Source organism: Schistocerca piceifrons, chromosome 8 (genome assembly GCF_021461385.2).
Source record: "Schistocerca piceifrons isolate TAMUIC-IGC-003096 chromosome 8, iqSchPice1.1, whole genome shotgun sequence".
Classification (NCBI taxonomy): Eukaryota; Metazoa; Arthropoda; class Insecta; order Orthoptera; family Acrididae; genus Schistocerca; species Schistocerca piceifrons.
The window spans coordinates 398,280,645-398,295,677 of NC_060145.1; the positions used below are offsets into that span (position 1 = coordinate 398,280,645).

The following is a 15,033-nucleotide window of genomic DNA, read 5'->3' on the forward strand; positions in this document are numbered from 1 at the left end:
AGAGAGAGAGAGAGAGAGAGAGAGAGAGGGGGGGGGGGAGGGAAGGAGAGGGGGAGAAGGTCAAAGAAAGCACTACGCCAGCTTCAGTACAGAGATGACACAGCAAGACGTTAAGACGGATTACAAGGAAGAAAATGAGAAGTGAAAAGAATAGACTTAAAGAGCTAAGATGCAAGTGGAAAAGGAGACTGAAAAAATGTGGCAGTGAAAAGGGGGGAAAGGGGAGGGGGAGGGAATATGAAGATGATACAGCAATACCACCACTATCACCAGCACCACTGGTTTTCCAATAGAGTTGCAGTGTGTGGTTTACAAGCACTCTCCACTTGTTTCTATCCACATACGTGGTCCAGTCACATAATGTGGTCACCTGTCAAAAGCCGGAATAATTTTGCAGTGCGGATCACTGCGAGATGTGCAGGAACAGAGCCTGTGAGGTCTGAAAGGTACTGACAGGTACGTAGAACCATGCTAACTCCAGTGCCATGACCAGCTGTGCTTTGTTTTTCAGCTGAGGATCCATGGAAAGAAAAGCCTGATCAAGGTAGTCAAACAGGTTCTCCATTTACTTTAAATCCAGGGTGTTTTGTAGCCAGGGAGTGTGGTGAGCTCATCCTGGTGCTGTTTAACCCATGCACGTCCAATGCAAGCGGTGTGACACATCGCATTGTCCTGATGGTAGATGTCATCATGCCAAGGAAAAACAAACTGCATGAAGTGGTCGAAATGGTCCCCAAGGATAGATGCATAACTGTGTTGATCCATTTGCCTTCCAGAATGACCAACTAACATAAGTGAATGCCACAAAAACATTTCCCAGATCATAATGCTCCCTCTTCTGGCCTGAACCCTTCCGATGATTGTTGCAGGGCCACACATGACAATGGTCATCTGTTCAATGGAGCATAAAATCTGAAAAGGCCACCTGTCACCACTCAGTGGTCATCAAGTTGCAGTATTGGTGTGCAAACTGCAGCCTTCACTGCCGATGAACAGCAGCCAGCAAGGGTGTATGAAGCAGGAGCATGCTGCAGAGCATCTTACGCACCGTTTGTGGAGGAGACACTGTTAGCAGCCCCTTGTTCATATGGGCAGTCAGTTGCTTAACAGCTGTATGTCTATTCACCCGTACACCTTTCCACAGCTATCGTTCATCCCGTCAGCTATAGCCCATGGTGGACCACAGTTGCCTTGGCACTGATTTTGGATTTTCACATTTTGCTATGTAGGAAATATTTTAAGCGTGGCAACATGCGAACCATTTACAAACTTAGCTATTTTGGAAATTCTTTCATCCTTGGCCAGACGACCAACGATCATGCTCTTTTGAACATCATATAAATCTCTCCATTTCCACATTACAACAATGACTGCTATGTTTTCCGTGTCCCCCTGACACGCTGTATACACCCTCCACTGATATTGTTGCCACCTGCTGGCTGTGAGTGCATACAGCATGTTGACATTGCATTGAACGTTGGCAGTGGTCACATTAATGTGACTGGACCACACACTACTATTCTTTCATATTGTTTTAAGAATGTATACATTCCAGCTTCTATCCCTGTTTTTTTTCCACTTCTTAGTCTATCTTCCCTTGTTTTCTGGACTATAGCTCCTACGAACTTCATTTCTGCAGCTTGTAATTTGTTTGTCAAACTGCTTGATTTTTGTGCAGATTTCTGAGTCATAAGTTATTTTGGGAATAAAGTAAGACTGAAGGAGACAGTGTTTCGATCGTAGGGGGATTGCTCATTCCAGAGTAAATTCCAAATCTGATGATACAAGTGAGCTGATTTTTTAGTTCAGTTATTGATCTTATGCTGTATATTGTTAGTGCCTGAAATGATGTACCCAAGATATTTATACCTGTCTGGTGTTTCTAGCTGTGTATATCCCATCCTTATTTTTCCTTTCTTTTTCCGTTTTTGGATTGATATTCAACCAGTTTTTTATTTATTTACTGTTAATTCATGTGTCTGAGATGGTAATTGCAAGTGGTCAGGTTCTCCTCTGCTTCTTGCTCTGTATTACCCCCAAATTGTCTGTAAATGCAGATGTGTTGGTGAAATCATTGTCTTGCTTCATTTCTCTCATGATTTCATCCATAACAGTGATAAAAGGTAACAGGGGAAGGGCACCATCTTGTTGAACTCTTCTAATTATTTGGAACGATCCAGAATTATCATTTCCTATCTGTATGCAACTGCAGCAGCATTCATATAAATCATTTTAACTTCCTGAATTAGCCCAGTAGATACATTTTTCTTTCTTAGGCCCTCCCATATTGTCTTTCTTGGGATACTATCAAATATTTTTCCAAAAACTAAAAATTAAGTTTTAAGTCCCTCCCCCTTTCCCTGTGTTTCTCTAGCAGCTTTCTTAGTGCAAATATGCAATCTATAATTGCACAGCATTCTCTGAATCCATACTGCTCTTCCTGTAGTTGTGGATCTATTATTTTCTTTAGCCTTTTCTCAAGTATTTCGTCCAATATTTTACATACTATGAGACACTTGTGTGTTTGCTCTATAACTATTACATTTCTTTCATCACTTGTGTGCATTTTTCATCACTTAGGTGCAGGAGATGGCAGAGGTTAAGTCAAAACAGAAGGGACAGATAACATTTCCCTTGAATTTCTAAAAAAATCACTGTGGGAAATTTCAAATGGATGTTTAACTGAGTCAATGTGCAGGATTGTCATGCAGGAGAACACCATCCATACAATCCTGATAACCTCATGTATTGATTAATCCAAGAAGCATCACACAATTAGCTTGACAACTCATGTATACAGAAAAATGGGAAAAAAAATTGAGCATCTGTAAGATGAAGATCAGTTTGGCTTTAGGAAAGATACAGCCATCAGCAAGGTACTTCCACGCTATTCTCCATTATGGGAGCAAAACTAGAGATAAGTAAAGAGCTGAGATTAAAAAGAATGTAAGGTAGGGATGCAGCATCTTCTATATCACTCAGTTTGGGTATCAAAGAAGTAATGAAGGAAATAAATGAAGATTCATAAGTGGAATTAAAATTCAGTAGAGTGGAACCTCGCATAGTGAGTGTAATTCGTTCTGGACTCTTACCTGTAGTGCTAAACACTCATCAAGTGAAACAATTTATTATGTATAAATCAATGTAAAATAAAATAATGCAGAAAGAGTACTAAAAATTTTATCTCATTCACGCCATTTATTCAAACAAAATTATACATACAGTATTATGTTCTTTACTACTCACCCTACATAACAAACTCTTTTCTATTAGAAAGTTATCCATCGTTATTCATTTCTGCTGACACTTCAACAATTGGCAAGTTTATGACACAACATTACTGTCAGATAAATTTGTAGCGTGCATAGCCACTGCTTTATTGGGGTGATGATTTTCAATGTAAGATACAACTGATTCCCATGCTTACAGAATTTCTCTTATTGTGCCAGAAGATTGTTGCTTTGCTGTTATCACCTCTTCCTCCTCTGTAGAACTCCTCTCCACAACTTCCTGCTCAGAAACACACTGCAACTCCAAAAGCTCTTCAGTGGCCATTCCTTGGCTGTGATTTTCCACAAGGTCATCGATGTCATTGTTATCCACTTCTAGTCCCATCTCTTGGCCAAAGACACAATCTTGTTGACTACAGGCTCCACAGGTTCTGATTCAAATGCCTCAGAGTCACATTCAACAGTGCACTCCAACCAATGCTTCTTCCAAGCAGAAGTGAGAAGTCTCTTGGTAACCCCTTCCCACACCTTTTTGAACACCCTGATGCAGACAACAATGTTGAAGTGATATTTCCAATGAGAGTTGAGATTAGTAGTTTCAGTCAACTCAAAGAAATGCTCGAAGAGTGTTTTAGCATAGAGCTTCTTAAAGTTAGAAATAATCTGCTGGTCCATAGGCTGGAGAAACCGAGTGGTGTTGGGAGGTAGAAATTGGATCTTGATGAATTGAAATTCTTCAACAAGGTGGTCTTGTAGGCCTGGAAAATGGGGAGGAGCATTGTCCATAACAAGCAAGACATGGAGTGGCAGACTGATCTCAAGCAAATATTTTTCCACCAAAGGTCCAAACACTTACTCGATCCAATCACAATAAAGAGCACGTGTCACCCAAGCTTTGTTGTTGAACCTCCACATCACATTTAACCTGCTCTTCTGAGCTTCACACTTCGTGAAAGCTCGTGGAGTTTCTGAAAGGTAAACAAGCAGCAGTTTAATTTTCGAATTGCTGCATGCATTGGCTTGTAACTGTGCAATGCATTCTCCTCGGCAGTTATAAAGGCATGCTTCGGCATCTTTTTCCAAAACAGACTCGACTCGTTACAATTAAAAACCTGTTGCGACAGATAACCCTGAGACTCTATGAGCATGTTGAAGTTGCTCATGAAATTCTCTGCAGCCTTTGTGTTGGAGCTGGCTGCTTCACTGTGCTTCACAATGCTGTGGATGCTGCTTCTTCTCTTAAACTTCTTGAACTACTCACTGCTTCCCTTAAACACTTCTTCGGCTGTTGATGATCCTGGTGGCATCTTAACGCGGTTGGTGAAAATCATTCTTGCCTTCTCAAAAATGATGTTCTCAGTAATAAAATCAGCTTGCCATTGCTTTTCATTTATCCACATAAGGAGCAATCTTTCAACATCAACCAGAATACAAAACTGTTGTTTAGGTATTCTTGTACCTTTGAAGCATCTATCTCCTTAATCTTGTCCTTGTTCTTCAGGATAGTGCAAACAGTTGATGAAGACTGATCACATGTGTACGCTAAATCAGCAACACTCACACAACATTCACATTTTTCAATGATTTTACATTTCATTTCTAAGATCATTTTCTTTCTCTTGGTTGTCTTCTTGCAGCTTTAGCTTCGAGGACATTTCTACAAAGGTTATTAAAATTTGCACACTAAGAACCACTATATGATTACAAGTTACGAAAAATGTGTGATCACAAGCTGCGCTACGAAGACAGCAGAAAGAGTATTAAACCCAAACTGCAGTATGTATTAAAGACATTATTCATATGCTGCTGCCGACAATAAACGGTGTTCATATTGTTGAACATTTCTCTCTCCACGTGCGTACAGCTGGTGATGTCACACTAAATCGTTGTCATTTGTTATGCGAAACATCACTCTTCAAACAAGTAATTTATTACAATTCGTTTTGCTCGTTGCATGAATTGTGCATTGTGGGAGGTGCTCATTAAATGAGGTTCCACTGAATAAATTTACATCAATGATAAGATTTGATCTTTCTTTTCATTGGTAGAATTTCATTATTTACTCTATTACTTTTTCTCCTTAATTTTTCTTCTGTTTCCATTTTTATTTTTTACCTGTATCCAGTTCTGCTCTGTTGTAAGTACACTGTTCATTTTACTTCTAATTATTCATCCTCTTAAACCGTCTTTACTTCCTATCCTCTCTGAGCTGAAGGTGGCACAGTATTTCCCAATGAGCTATCTTTGACCTCCTTCTCTGTCTTATGCTTCCACCTTTAACTTTGTCTACCATTGTCCTCACAACAAATGGGTCCCTCTATGGCCCGTCTTTCCAATCTTCCCAAACCTGTCCACCTTTCCTACACATGAAACAAACTAACAGTTCCAAAAACTAGATCTTATTTCTACTTTTAGACATCTCTACTGGCAGTGCATAGATGTTCGTTTCTTATACTGATCAATCATTACATCTCCTTCCAATTTTAAAGTTCTGTCCAGTGAATTTCCCTTTTTGTAATGCTGCATGTGCTGTTCATAAAATGATTCTATTCTTCAATATGGTATTGACTGAAGTATCTATGGATGCCACGTGTCAGATGTTATATCAAAGAAATTTTACAAGTTTCAGATAGTGCCACGTGATATCCTGTCCTGTGGAATATCCGACAATTACCTGAGCTCCTTCGGAATTTCTTTAAGAGTATATATACATGTACATGATTACTCTACAAATGAAAATAATCAATTTTTGACAATATAATGTAACTGGATGCATAAAAAAATCTACACACCAAGCAGCAGCTGAAGAAAATACAGTTGTCCACAACTGTGAGTCAGGGTAGTCTTACAAGATGGGATGAGAAGGAAAAACTGATTGTTGGGAACTACAGCAAATGAGATTTGAAAATCTAAGAGCTTAAAAGTGGAAGATGGGTAAAAAGCAAGAGAGATATGTGACAAAACATTGTGCATCATATGTCGTAGTGGGGGGTAGAGTTAGAAGGGGGGAGGGGAGGGAGTGAAGAAATGAATAGTTACTGAGAAGGGATGGCAAGATCGAAGAAATTAAATAAAATAACTAACGTAAATTATGGCCAGGTAAGCGACAAGAACCAAACACATGTTTCCACACGAGTTCCCAAGTGCAGAGCTCTGAAAAAGTGGTATCCGGGGGACGAAGCCAGATGGCACATGTAGTGAAACAGGCATCAGGGTGACAACTGTCATGTTCTAGAGCATATGTGTTCCCAGTATACACCCTCTGTCTCTGACCATTCGTATCTTGGTGGTAACTTCCCCACCATGTTATAGTTCTGGGTGGAGATTTTAATTTGCCGGATATAGACTGGGAAACTCAAACGTTCATAACGGTTGGCAGGGACAAAGAATCCAGTGATTTTTTTTAAAGTGATTTATCTGAAAGCTACCTTGAGCAGTTAAACAGAGAACCGACTCGTGGCGATAACATATTAGACCTTCTGGTGACAAACAGACCCGAACTATTTGCAACAGTTAACGCAGAACAGGGACTCAGCGATCATAAAGCGGTTACTGCATTGATGATTTCAGTCATAAATAGAAATATTAAAATAGGTAGGAAGATTTTTCTGTTTGGCAAAAATTACAAAAAGCAGATTTCAGAGTACCTGATGGCTTCGTACAATATGCGTTAGATGAGTATGTGCCAAGCAAGATCGTAAGAGATGGATAAGAGCCACTGTGGTACAACAAGTGAGTTAGAACACTGCTGGGAAGCAAATGGAACTTCACAGCAAACATAAACATAGCCAACGCCTTGCAGACAAACAAAAATTACGCGAAGCAAAATGTAATGTGAGGAGGGCTATGTGAGAGGCGTTCAATGAATTCGAAAGTAAAGTTCTATGTACTGACTTGACAAAAAATCCGAAGAAATTTTGGTCTTATGTCAAAGCGGTTGGTGGATCAAAACAAAATGTCCAGACACTCTGTGACCAAAATGGTACTGAAACAGAGGATGACAGACTAAAGGCCGGAATACTAAATGTCTTTTTCCAAAGCTATTTCACAGAGGAAGACTGCACTGTAGTTCCTTCTCTATATTGTTGCACAGATGACAAAATGGTAGATATCGAAATAGACGACAGAGGGATAGAGAAACAATTAAAATGGCTCAAAAGAGGAAAGACCGCTGGACCTGTTGGGTACCAGTTCGATTTTACACAGAGTACGCGAAGGAACTTGCCCCCCTTCTTGCAGTGGTGTACTGTAGGTCTCTAGAAGAGCATAGCTTTCCAAAGGATTGGAAAAGGGCACAGGTCATCCCCGTTTTCAAGAAGGGACGTCGAACGGATGTGCAGAACTATAGACCTATATCTCTAACGTCGATCAGTGGTAGAATTTTGGAACACGTATTATGTTTGAGTATAATGGCTTTTCTGGAAACTAGAAATCTACTCCGTAGGAATCAGCATGGGTTTCGAAAGAGATGATCATGTGAAACCCAGCTCGCGCTATTCGTCCAAGAGACTCAGAGGACCATAGACACGGGTTCCCAGGTAGATGCCGTGTTTCTTGACTTCCGCAAGGCGTTCGATACAGTTCCCCACAGTCGTTTAATGAACAAAGTAAGAGCATATGGACTATCAGACCAATTGTGTGATTGGATTGAAGAGTTCCTAGATAACAGAATGCAGCATATCATTCTCAATGGAGAGAAGTCTTCCGAAGTAAGAGTGATTTCAGATGTGCCACAGGGGAGCGTCGTAGGACCATTGCTATTCACAATATACATAAATGACCTTGCGGATGATGCTGTGGTATATCGAGAGGCTGTAACAATGGAAAATTGTACTGAAATGCAGGAGGATCTGCAGCGAATTGACGCATGGTGCAGCGAATGGCAACTGGATCTCAATGTAGACAAGTGTAATGTGCTGCGAATACATAGAAAGAAAGATCCCATACCATTTAGCTACAATATAGCACGTCAGCAACTGGAAGCAGTTAATTCCATAAATTATCTGGGAGTACGCATTAGGAGTGATTTAAAATGGAATTATCATATAAAGTTGATCGTCAGTAAAGCAGATGCCAGATTGAGATTCATTGGAAGAATCCTAAGGAAATGCAGTCCGAAAACAAAGGAAGTAGGTTACAATACGATTGTTCGCCCACTGCTTGAATACTGCTCAGCAGTGTGGGATCCGTACCATATAGGGTTGATAGAAGATATAGAGAAGATCCAATGGAGAGCAGCGCGCTTTGTTACAGGATCATTTAGTAATCGCAAAAGCGTTACGGAGATGATAGATAAACTCCAGTGGAAGACTCTGCAGGAGAGACGCTCAGTAGCTCGGCACAGGCTTTTGTTGAAGTTTCGAGAACATACCTTCACCGAGGAGTCAAGCAGTATATCGCTCCCTCGTACGTATATCTCGCAAAGAGACCATGAGGATAAAATCAGAGAGATTAGAGCCCACACAGAGGCATACTGACAATCCTTCTTTCCAAGAACAATACGAGACTGGAATAGAAGGGAGAACCGATAGAGGTACTCAAGGTACCCTCCGCCACACACCGTCAGGTGGCTTGCGGAGTATGGATGCAGATGTAGATGTAGATGTAGAACCCTAACCTACCAAAATCCAAAAATTAACATATGTTATAGAGACAGTTGCAAATATGACATTGTTTTAATTTATGTTTGAATTTATGGATTTTTACAGAATCCAACCTGATGCCAATAGGAAACTTGTTGAAAACTACTGCTTTTGAAAAAAGCATTGTGTTTATCATCAATCTTTTGAGAACTAAGATAAAACTTCTCAGCCTAGCACAGGGAGATGTTGATATCAATAACTTTTTTTTCTCTTCTCAACTGTTACTTGATCTGCAATATAGTTTTGCTTTGACAGTATTTTGAGGTAGCTGTGCGCATTTCACTGGAATACCAAGATGCTGAATATTCTTTGTTTTTAGACTGTTAATTCCCAACCAATGAATTCAAAATCAGTAACCATTTGTAAGAAATATGCTAATTTATTCTGAACATCTGAGAATTCAGTAGCTCAGTTCAAATACGGCCACACTTCTCTTGAAGATGATACTCGTCAATGTTGTCCCAAAACTGCAACCACGTGTGTAAGTATCAACAAGGTGCAATATAGTATTGGATGATCAAGGATCAACACTGTGTCAACTACCTGGAACATCATAAAAGGTATCTGCACATTTTTCATGAAGAATTCATTACAAGAAACCTTTAAGAAAACAAATAATGGAAAATTTGGGGTGAAATAACAACAATGAAATAGGGCAGATTGATACTCTCGACACAGAGGAAGAACTGAGTGGCAAACACACACATTTGAAGTACATTTCAAGGTAGACTAAGCTAATGAACAAAGAGTCCTTCCTCAGACATAGAAAACAACAACAAAACTACACACACACACACACACACACACACACACACACACACACACACACACAAATATTCAAACGTGCACAACTCATACTCACATGGCCATTGCGTTCTGTGTGTGCTGAGACCGGAATACAGTTATAAATGATCTCGGCCAGTGTGGATAGTGGGGGTACAGAAGAAGCTTGGGATGGGAAGGGGAGGGATATCAGGATAACTGCAGCATTAGTAGTCTGTGCTTGGGGGAGGGACTGGGGGGTGGGGGAGAGGAAGGATTGTAGGAGGGGTTAGCAGGCAGTGTGAGACAAAAGTGGGAGCAGCAGAGGGGACAGAGGCAAGTGGGGACAGGGACTGGCAAAGATTGTGCCCAGAGGATTATGGGAACAAAGAATATATTGTAGGCAGAGTTCCCATCTGGACAATACAGAAAAGCTAGATAGCAAAGGCTGTGCAGCAGTCATTGAAGTCAAGCACACTCCCACAGGTAGCACTACGTATTCTTCGCTCATCCCTACCCTGCTAGCCCGGTCACTTCCTGCCTCACACCATATCTGCATTCCCACTACCCACCCCAGCTGGGATCGCTGCTCACCGCTTTTGGGCCTCAGTGCCTGGAGTATGTGTGTGTCATTTGTGCATGTATGAATGTATGTGTGTGGCTTTTTATGTCGAGAAAAGACTTTGCCTGATAGCTTACTCTACTTTTGAATGCCTTTTTACAAGCTTTAAAAATTATGTGGTATTTAAATTTCACCACAGTGCTAGAACAGTTAAACTGTATAAAATAAAAATAATAGCTGGCAGATACCACTACAGTGTTATGGAGCATCAGGATGAAAATTCATTTGAGACACCCAAACTATAACAGAAGAAAATTTGCTCACAAAAGTTCTTTTGAAACGGAAAACATGAGGGAATATTAGTATAACGGATTAAAATATCCCTCCTATTCACTAGATTTAGCATCCACTGATTTCAACATGAGAAACTTGTGGCTTGAAATCATTTTGTGATACAATAGTTGTAGATGAGTAATTTGCAGACCTTTCAGAATTGTACATCAAAGACAGAATCTACACACTGGAAAAATACCAGACAAGTGTGATGCCGTAAGATAGGACTCCAAAATATAGTTCTGCTTATTAAAATTTTATTCATAAATATAATATATGTTACTTGAGATAGTGGAAGAACTAATTCAATAAAGCTCCGTACTACATTATAGTGTGTTAAATAGTGGTATCTGTGGCCAAAATATAATGAGCATCTTTCGAATGGTGATCACTGTTACAATGATTCAAACGTACTGCATTCCACATTAGCCATCTTTTGCCCACGATAAAATAATTTGAGAAGAAATAAATTCAGCTAAAACTGTGCTTGGAACAAGAAGAAATATATCTGTCATTCACAGGCAGACATTTAACAAGGGAGTCAATGATCACATCCCATGAACCAATAACTTGCTATACATTTCTTTCATTACTTTCCAAATTCCACAAAGACTCTCCTGTGAAAATGTGGACAACATATTATCATGGAGAATTAAGAATTAGCTATAACTTCGACATCAAATCTTCTTTACTATTTGCAAAATACATGTGGTCTGGTTCAGTGTGAGATGCTACCATCAAGTTGAAGCTTTCACTCAGCCCTCGAGGTGTGTTTATAGGACTTGAATGGCAGAGTCCTGCCTGTAACAGACAGGTATTTGGGGTTTAGTCCCAACTTGTTCACAATTTCAACTTGTGAAGTTTATTATTCGCACAGGATACACTCTGTAAAAAGTAAAATAATTCCATCTAGAGATTAAGTTCACAACAACTTACAGGGAACAACTTACAGGGACAGCAGTGTTGAATAAAAACACACACAAAAACTAAAAATTATTTTTTTATTATTTAGCTTGGAAAACCATTGTAATTATTTGCCATAAGACAATGAGAGTGACAGTGATCTAAACTTCACAGAATTTCAACACGGGCTTACATCTGCCCAAGAAGATTTCATCAGCAGTATACATTGGAAACTCTACATTCACATGTTTTAATTCCATTTCAAGGATGGAACATTCAAACTTAAGGCATAAAAATCTTCACTTTGATTTCAATAATCTATTCATTGCTCGGAGCTAGTTTGCAAGGGAAAATTTTTTATGTTACAATACTAATAATACATAACACTTGCCTGCATGAGCTCAAATGAATTAATTTCATATTAGCATCAAAGTATTAACGAGAGAGATTCTAACTAGTGCTGACATTTTAATGCTACTCATCTCGGCATTTGCCCTTTGTCAAAAGCACTTACAACAGAATACCTGTTTCTCTGTAAGCCCTGAAGATTGAATGCATTCTCTCCATACCTGAACCTAGGCCTTTCTTACCAAATTCCATTACCTTTGAGACATAGCAAGCCAAGTGTCCTTACCCATCTACTATGTTCCTTCCTTCCAAAAACAGCCAATTTTTTACCAGACTTATTATATCTTTGATAGAACCCCGAAAGTAATATGTTGTATGGATATAATGCCAACCCATAATTAAGCCAAATTCTGCTCAAATTCATTAATCATTACATTCTTTTGGTTACTCTGAATCCATTAGTATATACAGTTTGCCTAAAGACCATGTTAATTACAAAATATTAGTTTTGTTATCATTGTTCATATATGAACATATACAAGTTTACTATATATAATTTTTCCCACGTGGAATGTTTCCTTCTATTATATTTATACAAGTTTACTGCCATCCAGATAAAGCTGATGAAAAAGATGCAGAAATAAATACGGTATTGATACGATCATCAATGAAAATATGTTAACACCACCTGTGCTCAATTAATTCCCAAGTACTTAACACCTTTAGGTAAAAATTTGTTACCGACAAAGAACTGCATATTTATGCAAACTAACCAAAGTAATTCTACATCTACATCTACATCCATACTCTGCAAGCCACCTGACGGTGTGTGGCGGAGGGTACCTTGAGTACCTTTACCGGTTCTCCCTTCTGTTCCAGTCTCGTATTGTTCATGGAAAAATTCAATAAAATTATCACTGCAGCTGGAAATTCATATTTAAACAAATCTCTATCCACTATTCAATTACTCAGAAATGTATACCTTTAATTGTAAATTATGAAAATCTAACATACAAGAATACATAAATTCAGTTTAAAATATTGTATATAAGAAGCAGGACAGTTTTAGACCAGTCTGCGGTGAGTTTTGAAAGGAGCTAGGTCTATGTCTGCTAATAAGAGGAAATGTACTGCATTGCAAGTTGGGGAAATGTAACGTGTTTTATCCGAAGTTCCATGTCTGGGAGTTTGCCCAATGATTCAGTGATTGTTTTTCATGATCGACTGTGAACTCATAACTATTTTCATTGAATGTATAAATCTTCCAATAATGGCTAGTGCGCACTGTAACAGTAATCATCAGGCTCTAGACAATATTTTTTCCAAATGAAATTTACTGCACACATCTTGTTTGTACTGATATGATTATTTGATCTGAAGGACAGTGTGTTATATGTTTCCTTGCCGCACATTAATACTTGTGTTTAATTACATTATGGTTAGGGCATTGCACTCAAACAATATTGCATTGATTTATTGTTCTATCAGTTCTTGGTACAATATTTTATACACTGTGAATGAAACACACACAACAGTGGTGTAATATTCTACAATATTTATTATTTGTTTCGTAAACTGGTTTTTGTCTGTTATGGCAGCATCACGTACAAAGATAAGTGGTACAGTGAAATTTTATGGGATCAAAGATATTAAACTAGTGCATCTACAGAGTATCTCCATTTCCAGAGATGAAAAATGTTAATATCAGAATTAGGAATAAAACAAGAATGGTTATTTCAGTGTAAATGTGATGTCAGATTATTTAACTAACATAAAATATGAGTCACTTTAACTAATGAACTATAGACAAATTACAACAATTGTTCACAGAAGAAAGTAACTCAACAATTAACTTTGGTGACATATTCCAAAGATGTGGCTGAACGAAATAATCTGTCTTTAATAGCTTCTGAATTACAAACAGGTAACAAACAATAATGATGTTAAGCAGGTGAGTGAAACAGTTGTGATTACACTAAGTATACTTTTTTAAAACAGTGAGAGAAATTATAGTAACTGAAATAATGAAAATGAGACATGTGAGTAAGACAGATAATTTACAGCATGACCTGAATGGAATTATGAGTCGTATCTGCAGTTAGAAGTGGTGAGGAAGGGAACTGTGTCTGGTCATTCAGTATTAAGCTTGGGCTCTTGGACATATGTTTATTAATTTCCATTATTTCAAGATAAGTCTGCCCCTGGTTGCTGTGTGGTCAGTGCAACAGAATGTCATGCCTAACAGCCCGGGTTCGATTCCCAGATGGGTCGGAGATTTTCTCCACTCAGGGACTGGGTTCAAATGGCTCTGAGCACTATGGGACTCAACTTCTGTGGTCATAAGTCCCCTAGAACTTAGAACTACTTAAACCTAACTAACCTAAGGACATCACGTACATCCATGCCCGAGGCAGGATTCGAACCTGCGACCGTAGCGGTCGTGCGGTTCCAGACTGTAGCGCCTTTAACCGCTCGGCCACTCCGGCCGGCTCAGGGACTGGGTGTTGTGTTGTCCTTATCATCATCATTTCATCCTCATCAACACATAAGCCGTCCAAGTGGCATCAACTCGAAAGACTTATCACAATCACAAGTAATTTTATACATTCCATTCTTTTCAAAAGCTGGAATGCTGTGTTTACAATTGGACAAAAAGTGTCCAACAGGGTTGGGCACATAAAATGATGCTTTTACGTTCCTGTATTTATGATCTCTGGCTACATCCAGTGAGACTTTTCCTAAATTGTGCACCATTAATTGTGTTCCTGTAGTGGGTCAAGAATATAGTAAAGAAGAGAGTACATCTGTTGTTTCTGGTTTTTGTGCATTATGGAGTTGACTAAGCTAGGAGGATAGCCACGTTTGATACTGTTAAGTTTGAATGTGTTTAATTCCATTTGGAAGTTGTCTTCACTCACAGGAATGGATGTTAGATGATGGATCATTGAATGTTTATGGGTCACTGGGGGTTGAGAATTGGCCAGCATTAGCATATATGTCGTGGTAAGTTTACTATAAAACTTGAACATACCACTACAGTCACCGTTGTCTATGGTTAAATCCATGTAATTTACACAATTTCCCCAAACTCCATTGTTAGTTTTATACTGTTTTGTTTAGGATTTAGCTGCTTGTGGAATTTTAGAAGTTGTAGTGTGGTAACTGTCCATAAGCACAACACAGAATCAATCTACACAAACCAGTATCCAACCTAGGAAGAGAGTGGATTATTTTCCAAGAACTGTGTTTCAAA

General features: G+C 38.9%; 1 protein-coding gene across 1 annotated transcript in view; it reads right to left on the minus strand.

The window, feature by feature from the left end:
- The window catches only part of LOC124711881 (histone-lysine N-methyltransferase SETDB1-A-like), a 228,766-nt gene that overhangs the window by 81,560 nt on the left and 132,173 nt on the right, over positions 1-15,033 (minus strand). The window lies entirely within an intron of this gene.